The following is a 24,031-nucleotide window of genomic DNA, read 5'->3' on the forward strand; positions in this document are numbered from 1 at the left end:
AAACTCCATGCCATTAAACATGAACTCCCCTCTCCCCATCCTCCAGCCCCTGGCTACCACCCTTCTACCTCAGTCTCCATGAATTTGATCCCTCTGGGTACTTTACATAAGTGGAATCATACAATCTTTGTCTTTTTGTGTTTGGCTTATTTCACTTAGCATAATGTCTTCAAGTTTTATCCACGTTGTAGCATGTGGAATTTCATTCTTTTTAAAGCTGTATAATATTCACTTTTGTTTATCCATTCATCCATTGAGGTTGCTTTGCTTCAACTTTGGGGCTATTGTGACTAATACAGCTATGAATATGGGTGTACAAGTATCTGTTCCTTCCCTTCATGTCTTTTGGGTAGCAGAGGCTAGTTTTAAAATGCATTCGATAGGAAAAAAAACTAGGAACTTTTAGAAAAGCCTAAAATAATTAAGTTTACTTCTTTTAAGGATTTGAAAAGGAAGCCATTGTTCGGGTTTTTCAGAGCTGACATTACAAAAGCTTTTCTTATTACAAGTTTTTTTAAGAAAAAAATGACATAGAACTTCCTAGACTCTATTTATTAAGGGACTACACAAATGGCAATAATAAAAATAATTAGTAAATTTTACTCTTGTCATTTATACATTTAATTTAAAAATTACAGCTTTAATTTTCCAAAATTGACTAAAAGAAAATGAACACACATTCATTAAAATTTCTTAGAGTATGTGGTGGCTGCTTCATGCATACATAAACAAGCATTTTTTAGACTACTGCACATGGCAAAATGTAGCTCTAAGGGATATCATGCTTGATGTGATAAGCTTGTTCCTGTGTTTTATCAAATGCCTACAAATAAATCACATTTTAAATGAGTAAAGACAAGACGCTTATAAGGCTATTTAAAGAATCCTTGAAAGAAAGCTTTTGGAAAGATTTCTTTTGTTATTCAAATAGTCACCTGCTAATGTATCTGCTTCAGAGTTTCAAGTTCTGGTGTTTTTTGAAAAGGAGAAACTCTCCAAGTCTGAAAAATGAATCACCACTTTCTTTCTTTCTTTTTTTTCACTCTACCAATCTGACTCATCATATTATTTTGTTGGCTCAAAGTCCTATGCTATATCTTTGGCTATTTTGAGCTTACTTAAAGGTAGAAAATAGCAACACACAAAATTGAGAAAGAATGTAAAAGGGCAATATTTTCCTGAGATCGTCCATTCGGAAGCCAGTGTTTAAGTCCCAGGGAGACACTTCATGCCCTAACAAACTGCCTGACCCCTCTCCCAACCTCCTCCCACTAGCTCACCTTTGTTTCTCCTAGTTCACTAATGGCCAATTCCAGTCTCTCCTCCATTTAGGGTATTTCTCGCTTCAGCCTCCTCTCTATTTTCTCTGAAATGTCCTAGTTCAAAACATCATCAATTTCTGTTTGGTGTATTGCTTCCAGCCTCTCTCATCGCTGCTTACCATTGCCTCTGCGCTGAAGTCCACACTCCCCAGCTGAACATGCAAGACCTTCCATAATCTGACCCCCATCTAACTTGTGCTCTTGTCCCTCCTGTGCCCTCACTTCTACTCTTGCTGGACCCTGCTCTGAGTTCCATGCCTCCAAGTCTTCATGCCATGCTATTTTTTTCTGTCTTCTCTGTTTCTCTTTCTTGGACACTCAGGCTCTCATCTGTACTCTCATGGAGAGTTTTTCACTTGTCTATTAAAAGGCTTGTAATTTTCTTTGCCATGCGTCAGTTATTTGTGTTTATAGCTCGGTCCCCTGTGCCTCCTACCTAGTCAGCTCAATGAAAATTTTATCATGGGATATCAAGCAGTATCAGTAACCTCGCTTCATAATTGTATTACTCTTATAAAAAGTCAGAGTTTTGAGTTACATGCAATAACAACAAAATAGTACATTAAATACATGTTGTGCTTTCCAGGTCTATTATCTTTCATCTCAAGACCTCTGAAAAAGGTGACATGTCCATCCTTATTGGACAAATGTGAGCAAAATGAAGCAAATTGCCAGCAAGGGGGAAAACCCGTGTGGCTGCAGCAGGTGAACAGGAATTTCTGAAAGTGCTGGAAAAACATGAAGTATTCAGAGAAATGAAGCTCAACCTGACTGTGGGCCCTTTGCTGTGGTCTCCAGACAGCACTACCTATGAGTTCAGGAATGTCTTGATTTAAGTGGATGGCCACAAACACCCAGGAGAAACAAGACTTCAGGTGAAATGAAAGAGTGAGTGTGTACTCTCATGACAACAGAAACCACCGTAGATCACTACGAGTAATGTTCTCCAGGACAGACTCCCCTTCCTGATCCAGAGGAGCCATTAATGGGGTGCTTCCGGGATCTGCCTTGCTCCCGAGAGCAAATCTCCAGTTAGGATCCTGTCATACAGGTCAACTTGATGCACAAAGTCAGGCTAGTGGCCAAGGATCCCAAGGAGCATTTACCTGTTATAAGTTACTCTCCACCCCTGCAAAGCAATTCATAAAAAGTTCATTAACTCTCTGGCTTCCATTTGGACTGCTTGGTAGATTTAGACCACTTCATCTCTTTTGTCACTCAGTTTTTAATGGAGCACACATAAGTCATTAGAGAGAAACCTTCTTAATAATAAGTAAACAATGGAGAGGAACCCAGCCCTGTAGCATGCATATACCTGCAGGCCAGAGCTTGAGTCCGTTGGGCAATCTTCTCTTGGAAGCACCTTGCATGCCATCTGGAGTGTCCAGCAGCTGTCTGTTGTTTTACTTCATGGCACTCGGGGAAATACAAGTTATCTACCCAATATCGTCAGGGACCCTTACAAATAGAGCATTTTCGCCTATACTTAATAAAACACATTTGCTATAACTAGATTTGTTTTTAAAGGTGATAAAATATGAACAGACCTTTCCCTTTTTTCGGAGTAGTCCTAGCTGCGGGCTTCTCAGTGCCAGCACGTGTTTCTTTAACATGGATGAGTTCCAGCACGTGGTGCCCATAGACAGCCCAGCCAAGATCATGCTGACTTTCCCTCCTCTGGGACCCAATGCCCAACGTCTCAGACATCAGTGAGGCTCCCACGAGACCCTGCTGGCTCGAGGCCCTTTGCTAATTTGCCTAATCCTCTCTGCTGGCAAAGGCAGAGCTACTGAGGCCGGATCTGCACTAGTCAGTAATCTGCTTCTCAGGTGCCCCCTCCTCCTGGTCTTACTCACAAATATGAAAAGAGGCAAGTGAGTAGGCTCAATGGCCAAGAATCACTGGGATTCATTGGTGCCACCAGGTGAAAACACTGGTAAGGGAAGCCTCGGTAACCCTCACTAACCATGCATGGTCCCACCTTTTTTTTCTGGACTCCTGAGATTTGCACTTGTGTCACTTCTGATAAAGAACTGGCCTGCTGTAGGCGCACATCATGCTTAGAGCCCAAGACTAGCATTTTAGAAAAGCTGAGGTGGAAATCCAGCTGGGCCTTGCAGGACACATTTATGTAAGTTGCTTAATCATTTTTCCTCCTTTGCCAAACCAGAATAGGATGACCTTCATCGGCCTCTGTCTGCAGACACATCCCCCAGGCAAGCACGCAGCGCTGGGCGGGGAGGGCAGTCACACCCCGGTTAAGTAGGAGGGTGAGTGTGGTGCACAAGTGGCTTCTCTTCAGAGTGTCCAAGTGGATGCAAAACGGAAGGAAAAGGACAATAACTAGTAAGAGGGGAATTTACAAGAATGGCCTTTTATCTATCCAGAAAGGATTGGTGTCCATTTTACCACAATTCCAAATATACTGGGTGCCTTCATTGTCCAGGGCATTTTCTGTGTGTTGAAAAGTAATATACAATCCCTGCCCTCAGTGTGCTTAAATTTGGTGTGTGTATCTGTTTTTGTGTGTGTGTTGTGCCTCTGTGTGTGCGTATGTGTGTGTCTCTGTGTGTGTCTGGGTGTCTGTGTGTGTTCACAGAAAAACTGAGGCACACTGCAGCTTGCTGTTCTAAGGAGCACAGTCCACAGAGGGCATCCATGCTGACAGCTAAGGATCTGGAAAGGCTTCGCAGACAAGCCTGCATTTGTGCTGGCCTGGGCAGGAATGGAACCTCAGCAAGCAGAAACAGAGAAGAAGGGATTTTTGAAGAAAGAAAAAAAAAAAAAACTTGAGAAAAGGCAGGGAGTGGGGATAGTACAAGACTTGTGCTATGTGGTGATATGCGTGGGGAAGAGGAACTGACCTGTGAGGACCCAACCTGGGAAGGAGGCACCAAAGACAGGCAGGCGACATCCGCCACGTTCTCAGCAGTCTCTCAACCTGCACTTACAATGCTTCTGAAGCAAAACGAGCCGCATTAAGGCAAGCACTCAACTGCTTCTCTCTGATTCTGCCCCTGTCATTCAGTTTGGTCCCCAAATGGTGCCTTCTTGTGCTTACAAGACAGACTCTAAGGATTATACTTGGTATTTAGAGTTCTGAGGAAGTGTTTCTATGTATACAGAAAGCCTGGCAAAATAAGAAAGGTATTCCACCTCTCATGTCTTTCCCAAGCCGTAAAACTCTAAGAAAACTGGTCACCTGAATCTCCTATTAAGGTATGAGACTCAAGTGGTTCTATGGAAGTATTTCTCCAAGTGTATTAATGACTATATCAAGAACATTCATCATTCATTCCTTCCTCCATTCATTGAACAAATATTTACTGAGCACCTATCATGCACCGAGCAGCGTCCCAGGCACTGGGAATATGGCAGAGAACATAACAGACCATCAGCCCCCCAGTGAAGCTTACAGTCCAGTGGGTGGAGACTGACAATAAATGAAAGAAATACAAAAAATAGTAAGCCAGGTGATGAGATGTGCTATGGAGAAAAGGGGCAGGGAAAGGACATAGGTAGTGCCGGTGACATCTGAGCCAATACTTGAAGGGAGGGAGGGGTGGAGACTCATGCAGATCTCCAAGAGCAGAGCATTGTGGCAGAAGGAACAGCAAGTGCAAAGGCCCTGAAATGCACCAGACGTGGTTGAGGAATCCAGCTCGGCCTTGCAGAACACAAGGTGGCCAGGGTGCCTGGAGCTGAGTGAGGGAAGGCAAGCACAGTAAGATGTAAGGACAGAGGAGTAAGAGCCATCAGCAGTCTGGAGCAGGAAGACAATTAGCAGAGTGTGGATCGTGGGAGCAAGGAGAAGAAAAGCATTTCGCGGTGGAGGAAGTGAGTGGTCAGTGTTAGGAAATGTGGCTGAGAGGGCAAGTAAGGACTGAGCATGGACTCTTGAAGTTAATGCTGTGGACGCTGTGGGCGGCCCTGACTAGAAGGACTTAGGAGGAGGGAAGGGGGCAAAGGCGCAACCACAGGGAATTCAAAGAAGAGTGGGAGGAAAAGAATGGACAACAAAGCAGTACTGAAAAGGGTAGAGAAATGGAGTGGTTATTGGAGGAGGAAATGCTGTGAAGAAACATTGTTTTTTTTTTTTTTTTTAAATAAAGAACTTATACAACTCAATAGCAAAAAGGCAAATAATCTGATTTAAATATAAGCAAAAGACCTGAATAGACATTTTTCCAAAGAAGACATGCAAATGGCCAACAGGCACAAGAAAGGTGCTCAGCATCACTGATCACCAGGGAAATGCAAATCAAAACCAAGTGAGATATCACCTCACATCTGTCAGAATGGCTATTATAAAATAGACCAGAGAACAAGTGTTGGGGAGGATGTGGAGAAAAGGGACCCATTGTGCACTGTTCGTGGGAATGTCAATTGGTGCAGCCACTGTGGAAAACGATATGGAGGTTCCTCAGAAAGTTATAAATAGAACCATCATATGATCCAACAATCCTACTTCTGAGTATATTTCTGAAAGAAATGACATCACTATCTTGAAGAGAAGATGTCTGTACTCCCATGTTCATCACAATATTATTCACAACAGCCAAGGTATGGAAACAACTGAAGTGTGCCTTAAGGGATGAATGAATAAAGAATATGCAAGTTATATGATGGAATATTATTCACCCATAAAAAGGAAATCCTGCCACTCTCACCAACATGGATGAAACCTGAAGGAGTTATGTGAAGTGAAAGAAGTCAGTCAGAGAAATAAAAATACTATGTGATCTCATTTACATGTGGGATCTAAAAAAGTCAAACTCATAGAAACATGTACAGCATGGTGACTACAGTTATAATACTATACTGTATACTTGATATTTGCTAAGAGAGTAGACCTTAAATGTTCTCCCCCCACACACATAAAGGTAACTATGTGAGGTGAAAGACGTGTCCACTAAGGTTTTTTTGTGGTCATCTATTCACAACATACATGCATAGCCAATCATTACGTTGTATGCCTAAAACTTACACAGTGTTATTTGTCCATTATATCTCAATAAAGCTGAGGGAGGAGTAAAAGAAAGAAAGAAAAAAAAGTTGTTTTTGTTTGATTGGTTGATCATTTTGTTTTGTCCTGTTTTTTAAATGAGAGAAATAACAGCCTGTGAGTATGCTGTTAGGAATGGATCCAGTGGAGGGAAGGACTGGTGATGCTAGAGAAAGAAGGGGACTGGTCAAAATGAGCAGGGGGAATGGGTGGGAGAGGGGAGGACCTAGGGCACGAGGGCACGAGGCTAGCTTAGGCAGCAGCAGGAACAACTCCTGATCTGGAAAAAAGAGAAGGCAGAGAATCCAGCACCAAGGTTTGGATGCAGACGTGCGCCAGGAGCTCACGCAGCTCCCTCCCCACAGCTCTGTCATCTTCTCAATGGAACAGACAGGGGACGTGTGGTCGGAGAGGCCCCATCCTGTAGGAGCTGAGGTGTGATGCCAAGTGAGAAGGGGCTGCAACATGATCTGAGCTATTTGTGGGGTTTTTTTTGATAGACCAAAGTGGTAGCAGTGGACGTGGGGTAGCAATCAGATTCTGAATGTATTTGAATACAGGTAAGTAGAGAAGAGTCCGTGAAGTACACTGGGTGCTTTGTTTTCCTCCCAAACCAATACAACGAAACCAAGAGATGTTATTACAGCATTTAAACCAAAAATCAGTAACATTTCAGCTGCTTTTACTGACATCAATCCAGTTTTTAGCTAGCAAAACTATTCCAGAGCTGTGGCAATATCAATAAGTGACGCCAGTGAATACATAAAAATCCACTGGCGTTGTAAAGCATTATAGAAATTGCAGCTGTAGTTAAAAGCAAGGCATCTGTGTCTGTTCCAATAAGCCAATTGTCAGCAATGGATCAATAAATCACAGAATTAGTGTGGAAAAATATTTCAAGCTTTCCAAGATCAAAGAATGGATAGTAAAATATTAACTTGATGCCCTTTTAACTTTCTTTTCTCAATATTTATTAGTGTTTGACCTCCCTTGAAACGAGAGTTCCATTATAAGCTCTTTTGACAAATGGATTGAGAAGTTGCTCAAAGCACTCCATCATCACTAAGTATTTTCTCTCCACTGAAGCACTATCAGTCTGCATTTTACAGTAACTCTCCACAGCGTATCAAAAACGTGCATCTCTGCACAACACATAAAAGAACTAGGAAGACCGCCCTTTCTCTCCCTCCTCCGCCGCCCATAACTACAGTTACAGACGTTCATTCTTACAGATAAAGCTGGGACATGCAAATTTGCATGGCAAGGTCAAAGTACCATTATAAAAAATGTCCACTCCTGGTCATTCATGAGGTCCATTTAAAACATATTTTAGCTAATATTTAGGGCTTGGAACAACCGAAATATATGAGGAGCCCAGTGCTTCCCTTCAAATTTATAACAGGAAATAATACGCATAAAACTTCCCAGAGAGTAAAGAGAAAAAGTCCCTTCCTCCTCTTTCCCTAGCTCAGGTTTTTTTTGGAGAAGCATTAACTTTTGTCACCGAGATGTTCTGTGCTACCCTAAAGGGCATATAAGATAGATTCCTGTAAGAATCATGGTGGTTTTTTGACGAACTTCTAGAATTTAATACTAAAGAGACAATAAAAGATGCAAAAAGATTTACCTGCAAGGATGTTCATCACTGCATGGTTTATTAGAAAGAAAAACTGCAGCTAACCTTAATGTCTAAAAATGGGTTAAAAAAACATAAGTACCACCCATTTAGTTAAACTAGCAGAGCCACTAAAAATGATTTCAAGTCCTTAAAGATGTGGAAATAAGTTCATGGTGGATTTTGAAATAAAATTAATATGAATGGTCTGACCACACTTTTGTTAAAAGAAAACATATATTTACATGTATATTCATATGCAAGGAAATGAGAAGCCTAAACAGCAAAAGAGTTTGTGTTATTATTTCTACATGTAGGATTTTCAGGGAAGTTGTCTGTTTTGCTCATCTGTGCTTTGTACTAATTTTTCCGTAAGTATCTCTTTATTACTTGTGTAATTGGAAAACTGTCAGTAAATATGACTAAACATTATCCATGGGGACACTCCAGTCTCACAAGAAGACTGCTTGGCCAAAGGCACCCCAGTGGCTCCTGACCTTGTTTGCTTCGTAGACATGTGGTTATGTTGGTGCTTAAGCCCTAATGCGGCTCAGACATGGCCTTCTTCCATGGATCTGTGACAACCGGCTCAGCAATCAGGCCACCTGTATTCTTCAGGCACCAAGTGCAAGGAAATGGGTAGAGCAGCAGAGATCCAAACACCCACAGAACCACAAAGAACAAGGCTTTCGCCATAAGCTTCGAGTGGGATGTGTCATCATGTTGGCTGCCTTTGCATCAAAGCAACAGAGATTTTCCAGCAGCAAAAATGCAGCCAGAACATCTCTGGGGGATAGATGGTAGGGGGCACACAGGGGAGACAAGCAAAGCCCTAGAAAGAGAGCAAGAGCCCAACACATACTTGTTCAAATGGGCCTTGTGCTATAAAACAGCATAGCACACTTAGGGAAATTCCAGCTAATTTCAGGGCCAAGACTCAATAGAAGGCCCAAGCAATTTCCAAAGACTCCTTTAAATTAAGCGTGAAGTCCCCAAAGAACTAAATTCTAATACCTTGAACTTCAAACAAACTGCTTTAAAAGCAACACTAAAAACATCAAACAGAAAGTGGATTAAGTGCACGCTCTATCTGTAAGAGCTTGCTTAAGACAAACTCAATTACTTGTTCCGAAATGAGATACAGGTTTGTTTGGATTTACTGATAGGCTTGTCCCGATAAATGAGAATGACAGATCTAAGGGGAAAAAGCTTCAGTTCTGTCTCTTGGTTCACACTGAAAAGCAAACCTCCAGGTAAATGCATCAATGGGTAGCTGTGCTTTGCAAAGCAAAACAGGGCAACATCCAAGGAATGCCAAGCCCAGTATTGACTTTTATCTTCTGTGCCATCTATTTGCATATAGAAAGCATGAGGGCATAGTTTCCTCTGGAAATGGTCAGCTTTTCCCCCTTTGGATGGTGCTTATTCCAAATAAGTATTTCTGTCTGCCATCACCCTCTGTTCAATTCTAGAATTTGCTCTCATCTGATTTTGGCCTGTTTTTCAGTTCTGAGCAGAGGGCACAAGCCTGTGTGCCATGCTCGCCCGGCAGCGCACTCATGCCTACCCTCACTCATGCTGGCCTTTGTGAGGCTGCCAGCACCCCCCTCTCGGAGACATCTGTTGCCTTGCTTAAACCAAAAAGCCACTGAAGCACGTGACTGGGCCGAGCAGACTCAGAGCGTGCCACCTCCAACAAGAGGCGTCTGTCCACTTCGCCTCTCCCCTGCCATTTCCTCCTCTAGCCTCGGCCTCAACAAGTGGCCAAGCCTCACACAAGCTGTCAGGGACAGATGCTATGTGAAAAGAGGAAATTGGACTCAAAGATGCTACAGCTTTTTAAATTAAGTCCAACCTAAAAGCCAAATAGTGAGGCATGAAATGAATACTTCCTTGCAAATAAGCACCACATTTCAAAAACAAATGCATTCGTTCGGAATAGTTGGCCGCTTATGAGCTTTGTCAAATGTTTCATTGTTCCTCATTCAGCGCCTCCGATATTCTCCCTTTTGCGGTGGGAGGTGGGAAATGTGTTTTGCATTGGTACATCGGTATCCTGAGTCTTCCTTTGTTGTTTCCTTCCTCCGCTGTCCCTAGGCTAGTTATGTTGGCAGGAGCTGGCGTGTCCACACACAGCCAAATGCGCACAGCTATTCATCACTCACCTCCTCGCTCCACAAACATCCACCGAGTGCCTACTACACGTCAGGCCCGGCTTTACAGGCTAAGAAAGAGGAAGAATGGCAACACGGTTCTGGCTTCCCTCTCCCCGGTTCCCCCAAGCTAAGTCTATTCATTCTCTTTGTCTCCATGTCTTTGTCTCCATTTTTCTCTAGTTTACTATTTGTTTGCTCCCCTGTTCTTTATTGTCCCTCCCTGTGTGCTGCCTGCTAATTAAAGCTGACAAGAGGCCCAGGGCCTCGGCTGCAATTCTCAGCCTAAATGGCATAGACCCTTGTTGATTACTAAGGACGGTGAGGACTCAGGGACAAGACCACATGGACTTTTAGAGAGAAAAAAATAGGGAAGAAAAAAAAAAAACAAGACAAAACAAAACCCCTCAGATTCAGATGGATAAACCTTAAAATACATATAACCAACTCTGAGGGAATCACAAAATACAGACGGGTCTCATTAAGATTTATTATTTTTCTCTTTTTCTTTTCATCATTTCAACCACATAGAAAATTAAATATATTATTTAAGAGGTTAAGAATGTCGCCATACATTTCTAAGTCAATAAGGAGGGAAGGGGTCGGGGTACAGCTCAGTGGTAGAGGGCATGCTTAGCATGCACAAGGTCCAGGATTTCATCCCAAGTACCTCCACTAAGAAAAAAATTAATAAATAAAATAAAATAAAATAAAATAAAATAAAATAAAATAAAATAAAATAAGGAAGGAACCTCAGGTATCGCCTTGCCTGCTTTATAGACCAGGAAACCGGGAAGAATGACTTGTCCAAGACCACAGAGCCAGGTAGTTGCTGAGGCCAAGGTTCGATTCCCAGGTTCTCTGATTTGTTCCCCCTTCCCTCCTATCCATAGCCCCAGCCAAGTGCACTCTTCCCCATTCAGTGTATTCTATTATATCAGCATTTAAAAGTATTTCATGAATTGGGGCTAAAGAAGGTAAAGCACATGCTTGCCGTAAAAATCTGATGACAATGCCTGGAGTTTTCTTTAGATAATCATAACACCCAAAATTTTGAACAGAAATTGTGAAAAGTAAATTTCAGACAAATCCTATCAAGAAGATGGGAAGAAGAAAGAATGAGGCTGTTCCAAGATCATACTCACCACTGGATAACCACCAGGAAAGGAATATCTGACTTTGCTATTTTTTTCTTAGTCTCATTAAGGAAGACAAAACTTAAAATAAGAATTTGATTTCACTGGATCTACTAGTTATAACTCTTTGGGTTAACGGACCAAAAAACACCCCAAATTGGTTAATGCAGTAAGAGAATACATTGTTATTAGAACTGAAAATCCAATAAGGTGGTCTCATATCAGGCATGGCTGGACACAGAGCTTAAATGGTGACAAACAACTACATGGTCCATACCGACTACAGGGTACTGTTCTCAGTACTGTGAGTAGATGTTATAATGATTCCCATTTTTATGGATAAGGAAACAGAGGCCTGGAGACTAACTTGCCCTGAGTGACCCTGATAGTAAATGACAGAGCAGTTCAAACCCAAACAATCTGACTTCAGAGTCTAGATTTTAACCAGTGCCTCTGCACACCATCACAATCCAGTTTTGTTCCATCTTTCAAATCCACCTCCTCTGCGGGTCCATTCTCTTTGAGATGCTCCCCTCCCGGAAGCAGATAGCTGAAATAGCTCGAGCCTCAAAACCTGACAACTCCAAGCCCAGTGAAAAAAATCAAGGGTTTCTTTTCCAAAAGTTCCAAGAGAAGTCTCCCTGCATCTTATTGACTTGAGCCAAACATGGGAGAATATTAATGTTCTGATTTGCCAAACAAACCTGGGTTGCATATCCCCCCTGAGCACAATGTGGAATCAACTCCACAGGAAACATATAGATAGAAATAAAAGGAGGTGACTATCAGAAATGTGACTGAAATACTGGGTGGTAAAAACAATAGGTGAACATTACATTGTAAAATTTCACCACAATAATTAAAATATTTCTTTTTCAATTATCCAATAGAAGCTCTAAGTCTTCAGGTATTATAGGCATCCTAGATGACCTGTGGCAGCTTTCTTTTTTTTTTAAAGGATTAAGATGTATGAAAAAAATGAATTAAGATAGGACAATCGTGATAAATTTTATAATCATGGACTACCTCTACCAAGCCCATTCACATCAGTTTTCTGATTCCTCAATGAACTGTGAAATCAGAGAATTTTCACTTTAGGGTGGATATCAGAAATCATCCATCCCAAGATCCCACATGGAGCAGTGGCTGTTCCCAGTGCCTCCAAGGACCACTTTACCAGGCTGGTCTGCTTCTGACCTTGCCCTTTTATGTACGGCATGGCCGATAGAGAAGAGGCGATGCCACAGAAGACATCTGCACTTCCCTCCGCCCTGTGGAAACCACAGAACTACACTCCCCTTATCCCTCGTCTCCCTCATCACCCCATCCCCACGTGTAGACCTTGCCTTCAACTGCACACCTCCCAGCTTGCCCTGTTGTCATACCAGAGCCCCTACCCTACTTCTTAGGATAAAATACTTAAGATTGCCTCCTCTGAAATAAAGATGAGTCCTACCACAATCTTTTAGGCACCCCAAGATCCACTGTTATCCTCTAAGCAGTCTTTATCTTTCCCCATGTGAGTCTGAGTGGAAACAAATAAGATGAGAGAGAACAGAGTGGTGGGAGGAAATGGTTACCTCAGAAGGACCAAACTCCAGAAGGGTGGGTATGATGTACCACCTGGAAAAGATGCTACAGAGGGTTTGTGAGTGCTCACTAGGAGCTATTGTGACCTCCTGGCTTGGGAGGTCAGAGAACTAGACCCAACACTCTGTAGCTGGACTCCAGCAAATATTTCATTACATTTCTGAGGGCACCTTTATGAGTTGGATGACTGCCAGTAGGTGATACAATTAGTTGGACTGGTAACTGAAAGACCTGAACACTGGGACTAGGCCATCAATATGATGCCAGAGGGCTATGACCTCAACTCTGTCCAGTTCCAAAATTCTGTCAGTAACCCCAGTGAGGATATTTGGTATACTGATCAAACTGAGAGTTGAGGTGATGCTGGGAAGAAGAGCAATATTGTTGGATGACCTCATAAGGATCAAGCAAGACATACATCAGACCCCTGATGAAACAGAACAGTGATGAACATTAAGCCCGTGTTTGGGTGAAAATAAACACACGCAAGTCCATTATTGTGGAGACATACCTTTGCAGCCACATGTGTGAAAAAGGAGTTTTGGTTGACTCGACATGCGGTATGAGTCAACTCTGCACTGGGGTTGCCACAAAGCTAATGTGGTCTGGTGCTGACCTGGGGGAAACCGAGCATCTAACTGTGGCTCGTGTGAGGCTTGCTGTAGTTCATGTGAAGCACACCACACCAGGAGTTCTGTGCTTAGCTCCTGATTTTAATGTAAGAGAAACAGAGACCAACCAAGGTTCAGTTGGAGACAAGTGACCATTATGGTGAAGGAACTGGAGATACCTAGAAGGGCGTGGAGATGTTTTGCCTGGCAAAAAGAAGGCTTATGTGAAACATGAGAGCTGTCGTTAATGATATAATAAACTGTCTTGAGAAAGAAGGCTTCCATTCGTTCTGTGCATCACCTGTGGCTGCACCCTGACCAATGGTTGGAATTACAGACCAATGACAGGTTTTAATGCAACAGAAAGAAAACTTTCCAAAGGAATGGTCCCTAGATGGGAAAAAATGTTTAGGGAAGCATTCAAACAAAAGCCAGAAGATGATGAAGATGTCGTCAAGGGAAACAGAAAGGTCAGGTGGCTTGTTGGATCAGACCACTGGTTCTCAAACTGTGTTCCTCAGAGGTGTCTCAGGAAAAGTAGACAGAAGCAGCTGAGAGCATGAGGTCTCCCACACCCCATTTTAAGCAGAGTAGTTCTCCTGACCTGTTCACATAATGGGCTTCTAATGTGAAGGAAAGGTCATATTAAGCCCCAGGACTGGATGATCTCAAAGGCCCGTGTTCAACTCTGAAGTTTTGGGAATTAGTGATTTTTGAGATATGACTTTTCCTAAGACTAGAGTGTGGGGGTATGGGTGAGTTCTGCAGCCAGAATCATGAGGTTCAAATCCCAGGGCATTCATTTTCTTATTGCTGTGTAACAAATGAACACAAACTCAGTGTTTCAAACAACTTGAACTTATCAGCTCAAAGTCTCTGCAGGATAGAAGTCCAGGAGGGCTTAACTTGAGTCCTCTGCTTAGGGCCTCACAAGACTGAAACCGAGGTATTAGCTGGACTGTGTTCCTTTCTTGAGCTCAGGGTCTTCTTCCAAACTGGCAGAACTCATTTCCCTTAGGTGGATGGCTGAGCTCCTCACTCCCTTTGTAGCTGCTGGCAGGGGACCACTCTCAGCTCCTGAGGCCACTCTCTGGTTCTTGCCATGTGGCTCCCTCCATAGGCTTTTACAGCATGGCTGTGTGCTTCTTCGAGGTCATCAGAAGACTTTCTTGCTTTAATTCTCTCTCTCCAGGAAAAGCCCTCACCCTCTTATAAAGGTCTTGCCTGATTAAGTCAGACCCACCTAGCAACATCTCCCTCTTGATTAATTCAAGATCAACTTACGAAAGACCTTATTTATGTCTTCAAAGATCCCTTCCTCCTAGCTATATAATGTAACCTGTTCAAGACAGTAAAGTGCCATCACCTTTACAAATGCCATCCACACTGAAGGGAGAGGATTCTCCAGGGTATGTGCGCTAGGCAGGGGTGGGACGGGAATCTTGGGGGCCACCACAGAATTCTGCCAATCCCAGGTGGCTTTTCCACACGTGGCTTCCGACCTTGGAAGAGGGGTTCCGTCTCTCTGTGACACAGTTACTTCATCTAGAAAGTGGGGACGATGACTCCTCAAGGGGTTGCTTGGAGGGTTAAAGGAGTTCATACGTGAGGCACTGAGAACAGTAACGTGGCTGCAGGTTCACCCAGGGTAAGTTACAACGTACTGCTGTGCAGGAATCCATGGTATCCTTAGGGATGGTCAGGCATCCTGTGGTCAGTGTGCTCTCAGGCAGGAGCTGCTAAAGTGGGTCAGAGCCGCAGCTTCACGGAGAGGTGGCTTCTGTTTTCTCTCCTACGGGCCAGCTCTCCCCTCTGCTGCCACGCTCACTCTTTGGCTTTCATTTCCTCTGCCACTTTGGCTGTCCACCACCTGCTGTTATTCTTCCTCTTCTCTGTGTGTGTGGGTTTTTTCCTTCGGTCTTTTTCTTCTCTCTCTGTTGCTTCTCTCATTATTCTCATTTTTTACACTGACAAAATTTGGTATTAATAGTCCAGCAAATAAGACTATGTCTTTCCTTCAAATCAGCTAACATTCTGTCATGTGATCCTTTTTGTTAGTATTCACTACTCATCAGTTCTCTAAAAAATTTTTTTTGTTTGTTTGCCATTGTTTCTGATTCCTGAAGTTATTACATTTTGACCTATTTTCCTGTTAGGTTAAATTTTCTCCTTTACTAAACAGATAAATCAGAAAATAATGTTTCACCTTTCAAAACAATTGAGCATCAGAATTTCCTTTTAATAGCAAAAGCCCCCAGTACGGTTAAAATATGATTCATTTGATAACAATTCATTTTCAAAAATAAGTTTCAGGAACTCTTCTATTACGCTAAGGGAATCAGCCCTGGTTGGCAACTAGTTTGCCAATTAAAACTATAATGAGAGGCTAGCCAAGGGGAAAGGCAGAGCAACTCCAGTCTGCCAAAGTCAACGCAAACAGCCAACACAAATGCGGCCGTCAGCAGCATTTCAAAATACAGAACATTGCAGCCCTGTGCCCAGCACCTAGTAGGTACTGGGTGGAAATTTCTTGCTTTGAATTGAGGCGATGTCTCAGTTACAAGCTGTTAAACCAAGCTGAGGAGCTGTCTCAGTAAGAGACTAACGTGGATCTACTTAATTAGTGTCCTTCCTTCTCCCTGATATCTAATTCCAACGCGAAATAGAGTTTTCAAAACAAACAGAAGAACCAGTGGTAGTAAACACAGTTCAGCGCAGACGGCCTGTATGGACAAATGAGCTGACACGCATTATCAGTTACATCTTCAGTGTTCGCCGAAAACCAGCTGAGGTCATGGCTCCCATTCTAGCCTGTTCTATCATGCCGCTGGGAGTCAGCACGACTGTCTCTGGGCTGCTTATGTAGGAAGCACCCCTCTGATATTTAACACACGGGCAGCACACAGGATGTGTCCCAGGAGCCGATGCCCAGGGCGCAGCACTGGCCCCAAGGCCATCTGCACCTCAGGGAGGAAAGAACAAAACACTCCATGGATAAATATCTCTTAGAGGCAATGGCTAGACAGGGCTCTGAGGAGTTGCCCCTTACGTGGAACCATCGTTTTTCATGCCATTGACAAAAGGCCAAAGAGCTATCGTGTAGGGAGAGAAAAGGGTGAGGACCCTGTAAAAGTGTAGACCCATTCTCAGATCACAAAGGTGTTTAAACACATGACTTCACATGATTCTCGTAGCTACGGGAGACCCTACTGATATGAGCATAACTTGGTAAAACCACGGCATAGAGAAATTTGCTCAGCATCACCAAAATTACAAATACACATTTTCTTTGATGTAGTAATCCCATTCCTAGGGATTTTTCCTACAGATATGCCTGCACATGTGGGAACTGATGTAACAACCTAAAAGTCCATAAATAGGGGGTTACTTAAGTAAAAATTGTTCTGTATAATAGATACATTTTGTTATGTGAGAAAAGCAAGACGGAGAATAGCGAATAGTATGTTACCACATTCACAAGAGAGAAAGACACATGCATGTGCACACATGCACACACACACACACAGTGATAGGTGATACATGCAAAGAATATCCTTGTAAGAGCACACAAGAAAATACAGGAACACTGGTGTCTTCTGGGAAGAGGAACTGGGGGCTGGGGACAGCAGCGTGGAAGGGAGACTTTCACTATTTATCTATTTATGAGTTTTGTACCATCTGAATATATTGCTTATTCAAAATACACAATTTTTTAAAGCATCAAAATTTAAGTATTGCATTAAACAATGTGTGTCTAAGGGTGTCATAAATGATAAGCCCTATGTATGCCTTAGTGACTGCTCTGGTTCTTATCCTCCACTTTTATTGAATGAAGACATTGAGGCTGAGGAAGGTAAGAGACTTGCCTTTGATCACATAACTGACAATGACAGGTGTTTTCATGAAAACATGTTTGCAAGTTTATTGCTGAATGTCTGTCTTCTCTGCTAAGCTATTAGCAACAGAGTATAGGAACCACATCTACACCCAGCACCGAGTAGACTGTCTTGTACTCGGTATTTGTTCAATCAATTAATGAAGAAACAAATGAACGGAGTCTTACATCCTGAATGGCAGGAGTAATGACAAGGTTTCCAGGGTACTGAAAACATACTGAAGTTCATCCAGTGGCACATTTTAGTTCAGTCCCAAGTGTAAATAGGCCCCCACGCTCTCCTCAACGCTGCCCCATTCATCACTGATCAAGTGGGTCTGTCTGCTGGTGCTTCCTCCGCTCACGTCTTTAAGCGCTGGTGCTCTTGTGGATCTGCTGTAGACCTGACTTGATCTTCCCATCCTTTCCCCTCCCTTCCCTTCTCTTCTCTCTCACACACTCTTTGGTTAACTCACTCACTGCCATGGATTTAATTACCACCTATACATCATTTTTACCTCCAACCCACCCTCTTGAATTCCAGCCCACATGACCCACAGACTAATGAGAAACTCCATCTCTATGTTCTTCAGACTCCTCAAACCAACAACCCCAAACCCAACCCCTTAACTTCCCCAGCCCTCTAAAACACCTCTCTTCCTTCTGTATCTTTAATTATAAAGAACTCCTCACTCACCTTCATGATCCAATGGCTTCTATCTCCTAACTGCAATCATACCTTCCTTCTCCTTCCCATCTTAGCTTCCATGTTCTTAGCTGAGAACTTCTTTATGTTAACAACAGCCTCCTAATAGGGTCCCTGCTTCCTTCCTTACCCCTCAGCCCAATTCAGAATCTCCAATTCTACCAGAAGCACTTTCTAAAACAGGAACTGGATCACATTCTTCCTCTATTTAAACGCTTTATTTTGGCCCATGCTGCCCATTAAAGTTGGAACCCCTAGTCTGGTTTACACATCCCTTTGCCCCTTCCAGACTCAACTCCCTCCATTCCCCCGTGAACCACACACCGGTCACACAACCACATCCCATTCCTGCCTCTCCCAGAAATGCCTTTCCTCCCATTCCTGGTGGGGAATTTGAGTCCAACAACCCACCTTGCACTCACTGGGAGCAACTTTCCCTGTAACCTCAGGTTTCCCCTCCAGCCTCTCCACTTGAAGAGCTATGTACATGCCGCCCTTAGAGCACTTCTGATATGGCCATACAGTTATTTGTTTATGTGATGGTTTCTCTCTCATGAAGATGGGAGTCTTAGCCTGTATCCCTGACACATGGAACAAATTAGGGTCTCAATAAATGTTTGTGGAACAAATGCATTTAGATGTCTAAACGACTAAATTACAAAGAGACTTTGTGTACATGAACTGTTAATATCTTAGGTGTTACCTAAATGAAGGGTTTTCTTTCAGTCTGGCATTTTTGTGGTATCTCTACACCCCATTACCAAGGACAGTTGACGTATGAGGGAAGATAAGGAAAGTGTGCTATTTTTAGGGGGCTGGGGCATAATTCCAATCGCCACAAGCATTTCAGCAGCTTTATTCTTCAGTTCCCCTTTTGACTTTGTAAATAATCACAACCTACAATTTCAGGAATACCATATTAATATTCCTTGAAAGAAAATTAATTGATATACTGAATTCCTCAGGCGAGAATGATGCTATTACTCAAGCTACAAGAACAGGGCAGACGTGGAAGGTCAACTGGAAAGGGAAGGAAGTGGGGCTCTGGGCGAGGAGGAGGTGGGGCCTGACCTCTCTGGGGAACAGCTCGGGAGGGAGATGGGAGCGGGGGTGCAGGGTGCAGGGGCGGCACGGGGAAGCATGCTCACCCGGGGACCGCCCTTTTGTCAAACAGGTGGCAGACATGCAGGTCCAGCTAATCCTCCTAATCACAGAGGATCTGGTCACCAGCCAAGTCGGGGGGGGGGGGGCACTTTTAACTCCTCATGGGGAAGGGCTGGCAAGCCAGAAAGGAACCCCTGCCAAACAGGGGATGGTTCATGGCAGGATTTCAGACCTGGAGGGAAGTGGGGTCCTTGACAAAATAGATAAATCATAGAGATTGGGCCAACATCTCCAAGCCTGCAGGAAGGCAGTAGACTGAAGGGTATGGGGGTGCAGAGGGGGCTCTCCCAAGATACCACAGATACCTGAACCGTAGAAGCAAGATGAATTCTCATCTTCCTGGCGATGGAGAGAATCTACTAACAGACTGCCTGACTTGATCAAGTGTTGGCAAATTATGGCTCATGGGCCAATTCTGGCCAGCCACCTGTTTTTGTAAATAAAGTTTTACTGGAACACAGCCACATTCATTTGTTCATGTATTGTCTATGCCTGCTTTTGCTCTATGAAGAGTTGAGTAGTTGTGACAGAGACCATATGGCCCTGCAAAGCCTAAAATATGTACTATTTGGCCCTCCGCAGAAAAAATTTGCCAACTTTTGGTCCAGAAAGTACCCAGGCTGCACCTCAGACCAACTGAAATCAGAATCACTGGTGGCAAGACCCAGGCATGAGTACTTTTTAAAGTTTACCAGGTGATTTCAGTGTGCAGCCAAGGTCGAAAACCACTGGTCCAGCCTGTCACAGCAACTCTAAGAAGCAGCTGAATGTGTCACAGAATAAGAGTCCATGTCAGTTGAATGAGTCACAGGGAAGGGTGGTTTGGCGCTTGAGCTTTGGGCGAAAGAAAGGTCTAATTTGCATACTCTCTCTGCGACTTACCAGCTGTCTAACCTAGACAACTCAACCCCTCAACACCTCAGTTTTTCCATCTGTAAAATGGGCATAATAACAACACTTACTTCACAGAGTCACTGGAAGGATTAAAGGGAAATGCCTGTAGAGCTTTTAGCATCATTCCTGGCATATGCATTGATAAAAGGCAGCTAAAATAGGGGATGGACAAGAGTTGAGCTGAGAAGCTGACTCCATCCTGGCTTAGAGCAGCTGGAGGAGCTGGAGGAATTCTCAGGGTGCCACATGAGGTGTCCAAAGAGAGATGTTCATGTCAGAGGCTGAGCAACATCTTGAAGATGCTGCTGGGCAAGCCCTGTGCATGTGTTATGACTGTGTTGGGGGTGGGGGTGGGGGTGGTCCAGGAGAGCCTGAGAGACGCCCATGGCTAAACTCTGCCCAAATCTCCCCCTGCTCTCGGGGCTCCCTATTTTGGGCCCTAGCTCACATTCTGGATGCCAGCCATTTATCTCCCTGCAAGGCTCTGGCAGCTCCTGGTGAATGCTTGTTAGAGACCCTGATGCCAAACTCCAAACCTTGCTGCTTGGACTGGGGCTGTGGTGCCTTTATGCGTGCCTGATACCTGCCCTGCACACTCCTGCTTCCTGCCCACCTTTGCCCTGACACCGTGCCAGTCTGGCTTTGCCATCAGTCTGCTGCAGTCACCAAACTCATATCCAGGAAACACAAAGAGGGCTTTGGTCTGCTATACATAGAGGATTTCTCTTTAGGGCAGACTATCTGGCCCCTAGAGACGCTCCAACATCTGTCCTCAACCATTCAATTAACAAGTAAAGGGCATGCATGCTGCAAAATTCTTGGAGCTGCTTGCTCAGCAAATGACCTGCATCAGGCAGGGAGGGTGGTTCTTGCATTTCACAGACAGGCCTGGGTCTCGTTTGGAGTTAGTAACCTCTCCCATCTAGTGTAAAGATGAGTGGCTCCTCAAAGGCATGACCAGAGTTCTTGGGAGCCCCGGCAGGGTTTGGAGACCCATCAAATCAGGAAATGGTAAGCAATGACCTTCATTAGCTGAGCCAGGGACATGATGTTTGCAATCGGCCATCTCTTCCTGCATATTGGTTTAAGGCTTGGGGTAGAAGAGGATCAAGCTGAGTGGCCAGTTCCAGAAAAGCCTGGCCAACGCTATCCTGAACATAATACATGAGAAGGAAGGGTGGCTTAGCACCATTCCAGGCCCCTATCCATGGGGCCCTGCCCCCCAAACAGGCAGTGCATGTGATGATGAGAAATAACAAGGGGTCAAGTCATGATTAAGAGACAGTCCTTCAACATACATGGAAAATCCTAGAACCAGCCAATGGGAAAAATCTATTTAAAATGGTAACAATGATATTAATGGCTTCCATTTATTGGGAGCTTACAAAGTACTTGGTGATTTTTATATTTATATGCAATTTCTTCTTTATTATTTACAACCAACTTATGATGACTTGGAGAGTTAAGTGCTAGCACAGCCACCTAGCTTTTAAGTGGCAGGACTGAGATTTGAATTCAGGTTTCTCTGACTCTAAAGCTCCCACTCTATAATTACTGTATAATTAATAACTTATACAGCTTCCCCGGAAAAAGCTAGTTATGCTTTGCTGTGGCATAATCTTGTTCCACCAAATAGTGTTGGACTGAGACATGCTCCAGGGGAGAGCCTCCAGCCCCTCTGAGAAAGGGGCTGCACCTCTCTGCTCTGGAAGGTTCTACCTCATGCCTGGGACTTACCTCTGGCATATGTGCCTTTCCTCTAGGGTCTCAGAGTCCCTTCAGAAACTGCTTGTGGATTCCTGTTCCAGACTCTCCTTACACTGTCCCACTTGGCTGCTCCTTGGAGAGCTCTTAGAGACTTGCATCTCATCTTCCTGTATTAAGAATCTATTCTTGGCTCCATCCCTGGGTCACATATGGTCAATGATTTACTCACCTAAGAAGCAGCCAGCTCTTCTCCCCAAAGAGTTCTGATAAAGCATTGTATCTTTTATCTAAGAAGAACAAAAGATCTAATTCTTTCACCGGCAGAGCACAACACTGTGGCCTGCTGAGCTTACACCAGGATGTATCCCGCCCACCTCCTGGACCTCTAGCTTTGCCCCCAGCTGGTTAAAGGCACTGACTGGGGAAGCAGCCCGCCTGGGCTCAGTCTTGGCCTGAATGGCCCTGGGTGAACTATCAACTTCACTTTTCTCATCTGCAAACTGGAAATAACAACAACACCTCTTTTAAGGTGCTGTGGTGAGGACTGAGATGATATATTACATATAAGTACTTAGCTCAGTGCTGGTGCAAGATAAATACTAACTGTTATTAACAGTTGTGGTTATATTGCTGTTTCTCCTCTGGTTGTTATTATATATTCACTTAATCAAAATTAACTGCCCTACTTTCAAAACCGTGCAGAAAATCACGTGTTACTCTTCAAGGACTGGAGTCTTGCACATGAAGAAACACCCAGGTTCAAAAATTGACTGTTCTGTCCACTTGCCCCCAAATACAGTGCATTACTCTTAATGTCATTTGACATTTTCTTTAACACTTGACCATATATTCTCTAACTTAATCCCCACACCAACTTGTAAAATCTACTTTGCAGATAAGGAAACTGAGTTTCAGAGGTGTCAAATAATAATAATGATAATATGATGATGATGATTAGTAACATTTATTTTGTGCTTCCTACGTATTAAAGATGGGTTTAAGAAGCTTCTTCAATTTGCAAAACCACACTATGAAATAGATGTTATTGTTACGCCCATTTTACAGACAGGGAAACTGAGATGCAGAGCAATTAAGTAACCCTCTAAGGTGACAGGGTTCACAGAGATAATGGGAACTGGATAATTCCAATCCCCTGGTGTGGTGCCTGAGTTCCACAGCTAGCTTTGGCAGAGGACAGAGAGAGACAAGACCCACGGATGGGCCATCTGCTATGGGTTTTGTCCCTACCCTATAGCTCACACACACACACACACACACCCCACCCTTCACAGTGGATGACCTAACTCTCCTTCTCACTATACAACTCTGTGATTATTACTTAATCTATAGAGACCATCCTCTGCCAGTTTTGGAGAAGCCAGAGTTTTCTCAAGGGACAGAGAATGAAGTGAATATTTTCCCAGCCACATTAGAAATGATGTCTCTGTTTTAGCACAACATAAAAATGTGTTTTGTTTTGTCGTTTAATAGCCTTTCTTTGATCTGCACGTTGGCTGCAGACTGGCTGTATGCACTGTCCTTCCCTCGCGGGCCGAGTCTGGGCCTGAGCAAAGCTAGATCACAGTCCTTATAAATCATCACTTTCCATCCATGTTCATCTTACTAGTGTCACAGCTCTGTCACTGCCTTGATTAGTGCAGGAAAAAGGGAGTCACGATTAATTGAGATGAATCTGTGCTGCTGGGGAAACGCCAGATGAGTCGGTAAACTGCCCAGTTGTCGGCCACTTGGAGAGCAGATTCCAGCTGCCCCGGGGCCTGGGAAACACAAAGCTCAGAGAAGCTGTGGAGCAGCTGCTCCTCTCTTACAAAGCTTTCAGTAATTGTGGAGAGGAAAAAACCGGATGTGCTGCCCAGACCAAGTGGAGCTTGTACCATGTGAGGTTCACGTTTTGACAAAAGCATGGAAAGGAGACTGTCTCATGCTCTGGATTATCTTTTTTGCCATTCAATGAGCAAGAACTTGGCCAGACTGCCCAACGGGACATTCACCGTCAATCTTATTCTAACTTGTCTTTGTGATGCTTTGTGGAATGTTCACATGCACTGTTCAAATGACAAAAGCTTTAAAAAGAATTATCCGCTTGGCTCACCATTACCTACTTTCTGCCAATGCAGAAATGTCATGGTGCAAGTAGGCCACAAGTGAAACACAGAGCGACGCACGTTTCTGGGAACTGGTACCTAAGGATGTGGTTCTCAAAGGATGGTCTGGGGAATCCTGGGAATCCTTG

The 24,031-nt window shown here is 43.7% G+C and overlaps 1 protein-coding gene and 1 long non-coding RNA gene across 2 annotated transcripts in view; both read right to left on the minus strand.

Annotated features, from left to right (window-relative positions):
• Positions 1–24,031, minus strand: part of CHN2 (chimerin 2) — a 268,972-nt gene that overhangs the window by 179,893 nt on the left and 65,048 nt on the right. The window lies entirely within an intron of this gene.
• Positions 1,353–22,107, minus strand: LOC116664901. Its single transcript, XR_004321441.1, has 3 exons — positions 22,096–22,107; positions 9,134–9,137; positions 1,353–1,426 (listed from the first exon to the last, which is right to left on the minus strand). It is a non-coding gene; the product is annotated as an uncharacterized LOC116664901 (long non-coding RNA).

The sequence above is a fragment of the Camelus ferus genome, chromosome 7, assembly GCF_009834535.1.
Source record: "Camelus ferus isolate YT-003-E chromosome 7, BCGSAC_Cfer_1.0, whole genome shotgun sequence".
Classification (NCBI taxonomy): Eukaryota; Metazoa; Chordata; class Mammalia; order Artiodactyla; family Camelidae; genus Camelus; species Camelus ferus.